The sequence below is a fragment of the Microtus oregoni genome, unplaced genomic scaffold (genome assembly GCF_018167655.1).
Source record: "Microtus oregoni isolate MIOR12 unplaced genomic scaffold, Mior012 000002F_ref0000024, whole genome shotgun sequence".
Classification (NCBI taxonomy): domain Eukaryota; kingdom Metazoa; phylum Chordata; class Mammalia; order Rodentia; family Cricetidae; genus Microtus; species Microtus oregoni.
In genome coordinates, this window is record NW_024543061.1 from 81,506,581 (window position 1) to 81,519,292 (window position 12,712).

Consider the following 12,712-nt stretch of genomic DNA (forward strand, 5'->3'; position numbering starts at 1 on the left):
ACCTGATGATCAGAAAAGCAAAACAACCAATCACTGGCACTTACCTCTACCTCAGTCCAAAATGATGGTCCTGCATCAAGGAATCTCAGAATAAGACTGTATGTGATATCTGTCTCCTTCCATCTTATATTTCTCTCTAGTGCTGGGATTAAAGGCTTGAACCACTTCCACCCAGAATATATGATATGGAAAAACAGTGTGAAAGGTGTGTGTCACCACTGCCTGCCTGATCTGGAAGGCTGATAACTGTAGCTGATTTACTCTCTGAACTTCTGGATAGCGTTATTTATTAAAATGCAAATAAAATATAACTACAAAGTTCCTGCTTCACAGAAAAGTCTGTCAGATATTTTAAGAATGCAAACTAAATATTGGTGCCCCAACATTACAGAGGAAACTTGAGTGACTGATCAACTGTATAGGTGGGCCAACCAAACTAAGGATGATGGGAAGAAGAAGGGTGGAGTCAGAAAACTCTGGACAGATGGAGCCAGAGAGAGCAAGATGTGTTAGAACTCACAGAAGTGGATCCATTTCACTTTGACTATAGTCAGAGACTTCAGAACTCTTCTTGCTCCCTCAAGGTTATATGACAGGAGGTTTGATATATAGTATGGCAACTAACAGGGTGCTTTTACATAGTGTGGTTACTTGAGCTTTTGGTTATTAAGAAGGCAAATACTTCATTTGTTCTTTGTATCTTGGTAAAGAAGCCTTTTGCCTTCCCCCTCCTTTCTGGATTGGGGTATAGAAAGCCTATGAAAAGTAAACACAAGGTGAATCTCAGTATTTACTAGATTCTCTCCTGACTCTATCAGTTGCCTCTTTCTATTTCTTTCTCAATCCTCATGCTTCTCACCAAGCATGAGCGAATAAACCAGACAGTTGACATGGATTACAGAAAATGATGCCCAACGTGGGCTGTCATCAAAGATGAACACGCCATACTGCCATATGGTAGAGTACAAATAAAGAATGTGGGTTAAATTAAAATGTAAGAGTTAGTTAATAATCAACATGAGCTATTGGTAGAGAATTTAGAATTTATATTAAGACTCTTTGTGGTAATTTGGGATCAAGTGGCTCTGAGACAGGAAACATGTGCCTACATCAGTCTTAAAGGATCCAACATTCTCTTCTGACCTTTATATGCAAACATTTTGGCACACACATGGCATGTGGGTAAAACACTTGTTGTCACAAAATAAACAAATAAACAATAAATAAATAATGCATACATAAAAAATTAAAATCTTAAAACTGAAACTATTCCTCTTCGTTTCGCCTGATGACTGCATCAGTCATATCCATTTCTTAATGATAAGATGGCTTAAAACTCATTAGCTAAGAATGACTTTGAACTTCTTTAACCAAGATTTACTGATTATTTTTATTTTATGTATAGGTGAGCACTTTTTTGCAGTGTTGGGATTCCAATTCAGGGCTCCCTGCATGCTAGGCAAGTATTCTCCCAACAAAGCTAGTGTCCAGACCCAAGCTTTGGTAAGGGTTCCTTAAGCATGAGTCTGACATCAGTTCCCAGTGTCTTTCAAACTGTATGAGACACAAATAGGCACTTAGAGAAAGCTTCTTAAAGTCCTGCTTACTGGGCTTGAGTTCAGGAGAAAGAACACTGTCATTGCCACATGGAGCAAGGAAAACAAAAAAGTTCAATTCTCACTGAAAATTCCCATCTCTTTAATAAACAAAGATCTTTTAAAATTCCTTCCTTCCTTCTTTTCTCCCTCCCTCCCTCCTTTCTTCCCTCCCTCCCTTCCTTCCCTTCTTCCTTCATTGTTTATGTTTCTAGGTAGAGATCCAAAGACAACTTGCAGGAATCAGTTGATTCTTTACATCAAGGCTAAAACTCTGTTCTTCAAGCTTGACAGCAAATGTGTTTTCCAGTGAGCCACCTTACTAGTTCCGTAAAACACATTTTGTCCATTTCCTCTGTAGGTCCACTGATAGTCTAAAAACCTGTGTTCTAAAAAAATAGGTGAATATTTACTACCACAATGCTTTCTACATGGACATTAATAAGTTTAAGAAAAATTATTTTCAGTGTCCTTTAAATAAAAATACTTATAAAACAAACTGAAATGTGCCCACAGTTTAGACAGCATGTGTGTCTGTCTTTCTACTCTCCTCTTGCATAATTTCTTGTCCCACATTTCAGATGAAAGGCTTATTTCTCACTTTCTTCAATGTTCATTCCTTCCTTTCCCTTTATCAAAGAATTTGCCCTGCCTCTTCCCCAGTGAATATCTCAAGAGGCCAGAATGTAGTAGGAGCCACATACTTTAACTCTGTAGTTAATTTTCCTACAGGGGATTTTATTACATTCTTAAACAGCATAATACCTACTTGTTTATAGAAGGAAGACAAATCTTGTACAAGGCCATTGAAGTGGCAACACCCTTAAACCTTATTTACAAAGCTGTTTCCTTTGTTTAAGATGGATACTCCTGCTCACAGGATATTGGTCTCCAACTTTTTTAAACACAAATGAATCATGAAGAAAATGTCTCATCAATCTTGATACAAAATTCTCCCAAACCTATTTTTATTTAATCTTGAATCTGTGTTAAAGCATCTCAGAGTCTTCCAGGTTTAAAAAAAGTTAGCAGTTTACAGAAGTGAATATATCTTCTTTTGACTTCTTAGGAAGTAGGGAAGTTCCACATTAGACATACCCAACTAATTATTTGATTAGAGCTGGTATCATCTAAGTGGAATAAATGTAGTCACTAACCCTTGCACTCTCTCCATACCTCTTCAATATAGTGCTTGAAGTTCTAACAATAGCAATAAGACAGCATAAGGAGATCAAGGGGATTCAAATTGGAAAGAAAGAAGTCAAACTTTTGTTATTGGTAGATGATATGATTGTGTACATTAGAGACCTCAAAAACTCTACCATAGGTGGGCCCATATTTCGATATGGCACAAAAGCCATTAGCCCGGTCCGAGCTGACCACTTAGCTCTGCAGACAAGCTGTCTCTGCCCTTAACAAAGGCCAGGATGCCTGCTCCTAGCTTCTTTTGTTAAGATGTGGATTACCTGAGAAGAGATGTTTGACTGAAGCTGATGACTTAAGAGCTCAGCTATTTGGTGCTTCCTTCCTTTTGTAATTTGGAAGGATGTCTTATAGAGATGCTAATTCAGGGCCTACCTGACTGCTAGATGTGGATGTGACTGGAGCCCAGGCACCTGGTTGCCTAGGTGATGGCGTAATTGGTTTTCCCCCTCCCTGCTCAATTTGGTGTGGGTATATAAAATGTTTGGAGAATAAACGGCGAGCTGGCCATTTCCATGATGACTGTGTAAGTTGTGTCAGTTCTTTTCCTCGCGACTCCGTTCCAGCCGGTTTGAGGAATTAGGGAATTTATGTTGGACCCTCACTGGCCACACAACCATAGAACTGCTACAGCTGATAAACAGCTTTAGTAATGTGGCAGGATACAAGATCAACTCCAAAGAATCAGTTGCCCACTATACACAAAGGATAAAGAAGCGGAAAGGAAAATCAGAGAAGCATCACCATTCACGATAGCCACAAATAGCATAAAATATCTTGGGGTAACTCTAACCAAGGAAGTGAAAGTTCTATTTGACAAGAACTTTAAGTCTTTGTAGAAAGAAATTGAAGAGGATACCAGAAAATGGAAGCATCTCCCATGCTCTTGGATTGGGAGGATCAACACAGTAAAAATGGCAATTCTACCAAAAACAATCTATCGATTGAATGCAATCCCCATCAAAATCCCAACAAAATTCTTCACAGACCTTGAGAAGACATTAATCAACTTTATATGGAAAAATAAAAAAAACCCAGGAGAGCCAAAGCAATATTATACAATAAAGGAACTTCAGGAGGTATTACCATCCCTGACTTCAAACTCTATTACAGAGCTACAGTAATGAAAACAGCTTGGTATTGGCACCAAAACAGAGAGGTTGACCAATGGAATAGAATAGAAGACCCGGATTTTAACCCACAAACCTATGAACACCTGATTTTTGACAAAGGAGCTAAAAGTATACAATGGAAGAAAGAAAGCATCTTCAACAAATGGTGCTAGCATTACTGGATGTCAACCTGTAGAAGATTGAAAATAGATCCATATCTATCACCATGCACAAAACTCAAGTCCAAATGGATTAAAGACCTCAATATCAATCTGAACACACTGAACCTGATAGAAGAGAAAGTGGGAAGTAGTCTACAACACATGGGCACAGGAGACCACTTCCTATGTATAACCCCAGTAGCACAGACAATAAGGGCAACATTGAATAAATGGGACCTCCTAAAACTGAGAAGCTTTTGTAAAGCAAAGGACACTGTCACTAAGACAAAAAGGCAACCTACTGACTGGGAGAAGTTCTTCACCAACCCTACCACAGACAAAGGTCTGATCTTCAAAATATATAAAGAACTCAAGAAACCAGACTTTAAAATGCTAATTAACCCAATTAAAAAATGGGGCACTGAACTGAACAGAGAATTCTCAATAGAAGAAATTCAAATGGCCAAAAGACACTTAAGGTCATGCTCAACCTCCTTAGCGATCAGGGAAATGCAAATCAAAACAACTTTGAGATACCATCTTACACCTGTCAGAATGGCTAAAATCAAAAACACCAATGATAGGCTTTGCTGGAAAGGTTGTGGAGTAAGGGGTACACTCCATTGCTGGTGGGAATGCAAACTTGTGCAACCACTTTGGAAAGCAGTGTGGTGGTTTCTCAGGAAATTCGGGATCAACATACCCCAGGATCCAGCAATACCACTCTTGGGAATATACCCAAGAGATGTCCTATCATACTACAAAAGTATTTGTTCAATTGTGTTTATAGCAGCTTTATTTGTAATAGCCAGAACTTGGAAACAACCTAGATGCCCCTCAATGGAAGAATGGATATGGAAAGTATGGAATATGTACGCATTAGAGTACTACTCAATGGTAAAAAACAATGACATGGATGGAAATAGAAAACACTATCCTGAGTGAGGTAACCCAAACCGAAAAAGATGAATATGGTATGTACTCACTCATAAGTGTATTCTACCCATAAATAAATGACATCGAGCCTATAATTCATGATCCTTGAGATGCTAAGTAAAAAGGTGAACCCAAAGAAAAGCATATAGTTATCCTCCTGGATATTGGAAGGAGACAATATTGCCCGGCAAAAATTGGAAACTTTGGGGTGGGGATAGAGTGGTGGTAAGAGGAGATAGGGGGAAAAAGGTGAGAAGGGGAGGACGGGGAGAGCTTGCGGGAATGGGACGGTTGGGATGGAGGAAGGGTGGATATGATAGAAGGGAAGTTTAAATCTTAATTTAGGGAGCAATTTTAGGGTTGGCCAGAGACTTCACTCTAGAGGGGTTCCCAGGTGTCCTTGGAGATGTCCCCAGCTAGATCCTTGGGCAGCTGAGGAGAGGGAGCCTGAAATGGCCCTATCCTATAGCCATACTGATGAATATCTTACATATCACCATAGATCCTTCACCTGGCGATGGATGAAGCTAGAGACAGAGACCCACATTGGAGCACTGGACTGAGCTCCTAAGATGCAAATGAAGAGCAGAAGGAGGGAGGGAGAACATGAACAAAAAAGTCAGGACTGCGAGGGGTGTGCCCACCCACTGAGTCGGTGGGGCTGATCTAATGGGAGCTCACCAAGGCCAGCTGGACTGGGACTGATGGAGGATGTGATCAAACCGGACTACCTGAACGAGTTGGACAAGGAGTGCTGACTGAGAATCCAAAGACAATGGCACTGGGTTTTGATCCTACTGCATGTACTGGCTTTGTGGGAGCCTAGTCTGTTTGGATGCTCACCTTTCTAGACCTGGATGGAGGAGGGAGGACCTTGGCCTTCCCACAGGGCAGGGAACCCTGACTGCTCTTTGGACTGGAGAAGGAAGGGGATGGGAGAAGGGGAGGGGAGGAGGTAGAAATTTTTAATTAACAATGAATAAATAAATGGGAAAAATAATGACAAAAATTTTAAAGGAAAAAAGAAAATGTCTCATTAATCTTGATACAAAAATATCCCAAACCTGTATTTATTTAATCTTGAATCTGTGTTGAAGCATCTCAGAGTCTTCCAGGTTTAAAAAATAAGTTTACAGAAATAAATATACCTTCTTTTGGCTTCTTAGGGAACAGGGAAGTTACACATTGGACATACCCAACTAATTAGTTGGTTAGAGTTGGTATCATCTAAGTGGAATAGACGTAGTCACAAGTCCTGTCATAAATCTAGATAATATGTTTCAAAATATTTCTCAGAAATTACCAAATAACAAATCTCTTGGAAGGGAGGTCATCTGCCACGGTGTAATCAGTACAGAAGATACCGAACACTGAATTCTTATCACAAAAGGGATTTATAACCTGGCAGAAAAGTAGGGTTGTAATTGGGAGGCTGCAAATGTAGTAGCAGCAGCAAGTAAGCAAGAAAAGCAATGGGAAAGAGAGGTTATTTCTGCAGGAGAGGGCTTTTAAGGGAAAGGAGGGGAGTCTGTACTAGGGTGAGTTGATAAATTATTAGCCAATTAGTGAATTCTGATTGTGGGACCTTGGTGCTTTGTCTCAGGAATGAGTCAGAGGCCAAATAAATGAATAGACCTTGGGGCTAGTTTGTAGCAGGGGAAAGAAAAATGAAAATGATGAATGGAAACAAGAGAATAAACATCAGATTTCACTTTCTCTCCATTCTCTCTCACTGTGAAAAGTTTCAAATAAGCTCCCATATATTTTATTAATCTGAGGAAGATAATTATTTTTCTTTGAATTCTTAAGGACATTTTTTCTAACTACAGATTTTAGTTGAGATGTTCTATTTCTTTCCCCCACCCCAGCACTGTGAATGCATCACTCTACCTCTTTTTAAACTGAATGTTCAACTGAGAAAAGGGAAGCGTATGCAATTTCAACAACAGAAATTCATTTTTCATTTCACTGTAAGCTGGGAGACTGAAGCCAAGCTTCCTTCAGAGCCAGGTAGTAAAAACTTTGTTTCTGAATGTGCAGGTAGACTTCATACAGCATCCTTGCATGACCGAGCAAGGGAAGCAAGCACTCTGTTTTCTCTTTTTATAAAGTCAGTCATCCCAATGTGAAAGTTTAACTCTCAAGAACCAACAACCTCCTAATTGCCCCAAAAGTATGTATGACTAAGGATACAACATGGTGATTTGGGGAGACACAAACTCATATTCCATAATGTGGTCACATTTTAATATTAGAGCAAAGCTTTTTGATGTAGCTTTGGAATGAAAGAAAAAAAGATGAATCAAAAAGAGGAAAGAGTGATCAACAGCTTTTGTTAGAATAAAAGGCACTTCATATATTGATAACATTTTAACCTGTGCTAGTTTGTGTGAGAATGTCCCCCACTGGCTCATATTTGAATGCTTGGTCAACTTGACGGAACTAAGAATCCAAACATATGGAACAGCAAGGAAGAGCAAAAGGTGTGTGGAGGTTTTGCAGGATCAAATTGTTGGTATGGGAGCATATGCTGATCCACAGGTCCAAGCTCTTTATGATGAAGTATTGTCCCTATGCCACAAAGCAGTCTTGAATGTCTAGATTAAAATATCAGAATCAAGGAAAAAGTTAGAGTCATATACCAGGGTTAGGCAGGGACAGGGAGAACCCTATACTGACATTTTGCAAAGATTAATTAAGGCTCTGAACACAGGTATAAGAGACCCAGAAGCTAGATGACTAATTCTTGAATTGCTGGCTTTTGAAAATGCAAACTTAGACTGCAAAAAGATAATTGGGCCTTTAGGGTCTAGATCAGAACTTATGGATGAGTGGGTTCCGCATACCATGAGTTTTCAGACCTTTAACTACAATGATGAATCTTGGGTAGGAGAAGTGATTTCCAAAGCGAAGAGGGAACATCAATTTGTCAAATGTTTTAATTGTGGTAAATTAGGAAACCTGAAAACGGATTGCAGGCAAAGAATTTCTAGGTATAACACTTAATCTGGAAATGGCAGGAATAGGAAACCTCAGCCCTCAGGTATATGTAGAAGGTGTGGTAAAGGACAACATTGAACCAATTAATGCAGATCAACGACAGACAGACAAGGCAACCTGACACCATTGGGAAATTCCCTGTGGTGCCTCTCGCAGGCCCCTAAGCCAAAAGTGGCCCAATCATTTCCAGCAACAATGAAGGATGTGTTGCACCAGGAAAATTAAAAACTCTAGATGCTTCTGTACAAGATCATAAGGTTCCAAATGATGCAGATTTGGAGGATAAGTCAGAAATTCATATAGGAAATAAGAAGCAACTTCTATAAATGATAAGAAACCAAAGCTGAGAATGTATACAAATGGAACTGTGACTGTTGGCTTGATAGACACAAGAGCAGATGTGAGTATTATCACTCCAGAATGTTAGCATCCAAATTGGCCGTGTCAAGAGGCAGATGTTCAGTTACTAGGAACTGGAACAATACCTCAAGTTAAACAAAGCGTGAGATGGTTTAACTGTATTGGGCCAGAAGGTCAAAGAGGAAAGCTAAGGCCATATGTAGCTGATATTTCAATAAAGATGTGGGGCCGTGACCTGCTACAGCAATGAAATACCCAGATTAAGATTCCTGCAGTCCAAGGAGCTCATAATTCTGGGAAGGATGCAATAAGGTACTATGCACAAAAATCACCAGCCATTCAGGCTGTACAAGAACATAAAGCAACTAACAAAACTTTAGAGGTATCAACAGCCCTACATGGATAACTGAGAAAATAATATGGGTTAAGCAATGGCCTCTAGCTGAAGATCAATTCCAGGCTTTAGAACAATTGGTACATGAGCAATTAGATGCTCAACATATTGGGGAGTCAACTAGCCCTTGGAATTCTCCTGTGTTTGTTGTAAAAAAGAAATCTGGTAAATGGAGAATGGTGACAGATCTAAGGGCTATCAACAAGGTAATTCAACCTATGGGCCCTCTACAATCTGGAATTCCTCTGCCTTCTCTGTTACCAAAAGGATGGCCTCTTATAGTTATTGATTTGAAGGATTGCTTCTTCATTATACCTTTACAAGAAAAAGAGAAAAATTTTCTTTCACAGTGCCTACTTATAATAATTCTCAGCCTACTAGGAGATACCAGTAGACTGTTCTACCCCACAGGGAATGCTCAATAGCCCCAGCCTGTGTAAATACTCTGTAAGTCAGCAATTGGAAATATTATGTAAACAATTCCCTAAGTCTATAATTTACCATTAAATGGATGACATTTTTCTATCTGATTCTAACATAGATACTTTAGAAAGAATGTTTGAGAAAGTAAAGTTTTGCCTAAATGGTGATTACAAATTGTTCCTAAAATGATTCAAAGAGGATCCTGACTTCTCTTTGGACTGGAGAGGGAGGGGGAGAGGAGTGGGGGGAGGGGGAGAAGGGTGGGAGGAGGGGGAGGGAAATGGGAGGCTGGGAGGAGGCGGAAACTTTTTTTCCTTTTCTCAATTAAAAAAAAAAAAGAGGAGATTCTGTTAATTACTTAGGCTACAGAATATGTTTACAGAAAATTAGGACACAAAAGGCACAAATTTGGAGAGACTGGTTTATGGACTCTTAATGACTTTCAAAGAATGTTAGGAGGCATTTCCAGTCTATGACGAGCTGTTGGGATAACACCTGATCTAATAATTCATTTAAAGAAAACCTTGGTGACAAATATTTGAATTGTCTCAGAGAATTAACAGCTGAAGCAGAAAAGAAACTGTTAATGTTTGAAGAAAAATTACAGGAGGCACATGTGGATAGGGTGAACCCAAATCTTAGCTGCATCCTAGTCATAATTCCTTCCAGAATTCTCCTGCGAGAATTTTAATGCAGAGGAAAGATATTATTTTAGAATGGATCTTTTTACCACACAAACCAAGTAAAAAATTAAAAACTTGTGTAGAAAAGGTCTCTGAATTAATCATAAAATGTAAACTGAGACTTCTTCAACTAGCAAGTATAGACCCAGCAGAAATTGTAGTGCCTTTCACTACTGATAAAATAAAAAGGTTATGGGAGACAATGAACCATGGCAAAGGGCTTGTGCTATTTTTGGGGGGAGAAATTAATAGCAACTATCCCAAAAGCAGTAGACTTAATCTTATAAAGAGAACCTCTTGGATTCTTCCTTGAATTGTACATGATGCTCCAATAAATGGAGCCTGTACATTTTATACTGATGCTAATAAATCAGGGAAGGCAGGTTACAAATCAGACAAATTGAGGAAGGTGAAACAAAGCTCTTATAATTCTGTCTAGAAGGCAGAATTATATGCCATTCTTATGAAGCTACGGGATTTTAAAGAAACTCTTAATACAGTTACTGATTCACAATATGCAGAAAGAGTAATCTTGCATATTGAAACTGCTGAATTTATACCAAATGATACAGAATTGACTTCATTGTTTATCCAGGTTCAAGATGTAATCAGGAATAGATTTGTCCTATGTACTTAACACACATCCGATCCCATACGGGTCTGCCTGATCCTCTAGCACAAGGGAATGCAGAAATTGATCAATTTTTGATTGAAGGCATGTTACAAGCCTCAAAATTTCATAAAAAACATCACATCAATAGCAAAGGTTTACAAAAAGAGTTTTCCATTACATGGCAACAAGCTAAGGAGATTATAAAGAGGTGTCCTATTTGCTTTTTATATAACCAATCACAACTACCTGCAGGGAATAACCCGAAGGGTACTCAAAGGAATGGAATCTGGAAGATGGATGTGTTCCACTCTGCAGAATTTAGAAAATTAATATGTACATCACGCCATTGACACTTATTCAGGCTTTCAGTGGGCAACCGCGGAAAGACTAGACTCCTTTCCTGGTTGTGTAGGACAGTTTTCTGTAAGTTTTTTTCACTCAAATAAATAACAATTTTAATAATAAGTCCAATCTGGTATGGGATTGTTTCACATATTACCTTCCTTCATCTTCCTTATCTTTAGGGATTTATGAGATTTTTATATTAATGATTTTCATTACCAAGGGAAGAAATCTGATGAGCAGAAACAAATTGTTCACTTCTAAAATGAGAGACAGGTTTGTTGTTCCTTAAAGTCTTTTCATTTTTTACGAAACACAAAATAAGATGATATCTGTATTTATTACTTTTCGCTGCTAAAATAAAATACCATAAAACAAACGATAGAAGAAAGAGAATGTTTGTTCTTATGATTCTAGAGGGATGAAAGCCAGTCAAATCAAAGAGGCATGACAGGGAGCAACAGACATGATAAGTGGAGCAGGAAGCTGATATCTCACTTCCTCAACCAAAGCACAAAGCAGAGATTTAACTGAAAGTAGGCAATGCTTTTAACTCTTAACATTCAGCTCAATGTTGCACTTCCTTCAGTAAAATTGGACCCCTAATTATTCACAACAGTTACCAACTGGAGTGCAGATGTCTAATTGTTTGAGCCTAGGACAGATATTTCTCACTCAAACTACCACAACATGATTTTGTTTTTAATGTGTGCTTTCAATATTATTGATTTCAGTTTCATACAATAAGTCACTCTTTAAACATTTATATTTTTTCATCTTTTTGTTAATTTATTTATTTACAGGTGGGGCATGTACACCACAGTATAGGAGTAGATGACAAGGGACAACTTGCAAGACAGTGATCTCTCCTTCTACCATGTGGATCTCTGGGGTCAAACCCATCTTTTTAGGTTTGGTGGAAAATTTCCTTTCCACTGAGCCATCAAACTGATCTCTATTTAAACGTTTTACTCTAAGACTATTTTGAAAACTAATAGATAGCAGTGCGTCTAAGGGCACATGAGTAAAATGAATTCTGGGTCAAAGAGGCCAAGTGAATATGAGATACTAGTCTTTTGAGAACATCTGATACTGCATCCAGTCTTTATTGATTTTATTTTCAGTCATTTGCTCTACTTTGATGTGGAATCCAGAACCTCACATGTACTAGACAATCATTGTACCAATGACATACAACTTCTTCTCTATGAAGGCCTATGAAAGTACAGGCTTCCTCAAATTCTTCTTTTTAAGAGTGAGTTTTATGGCCAGCTTTGAATTCCTAAGGAAAGAAAGGTCCAAAGATCTATGATTCATGATTTTTAAAAACATGGTTAAAATTTTCAGTGCTCTAAGTAATGAAATGTGTGACATGAGTAATAAAACAGGGGATTGAAAGCAACAGATGACATTTAATAAGAAGTCTAATTTTGAAGCATCATACTTAGAATAAAAAAGAGAATTAAGAACTCCTAACTAGTCAAAGAAGTATGGCAATATCTTGCATATAGAAAAGATAAATTTAAACAAATTATTTCAATGTAACACAACCAAGATGAAAATGTTTCACTCTAAATAAATGTAACATCAAAGCATAATTCCATGAAATTGAATAGTGTTTCATCATGGAAAGGTCTTAAAGCTTTTTGCAGACATGTAAGAAAGGTGCACTTGCTTTGATTGAGTTAAAAGAAAAAATGCTGTTTGACAATGAAGGCGGCTCTAAAGTTTATTGTGGTGGGGTCACCATAGTCTTTCCTGGGAAAACCTTAAGTGCCACTCTAACGCTTCTGATATATCAGTAAATATTTTTATCATGTTTAAAAATAACTTTTGGGGTCAAAGATAAGAAAAGAACTCCCATAATACTTCCCATATTTCAAAAAACCA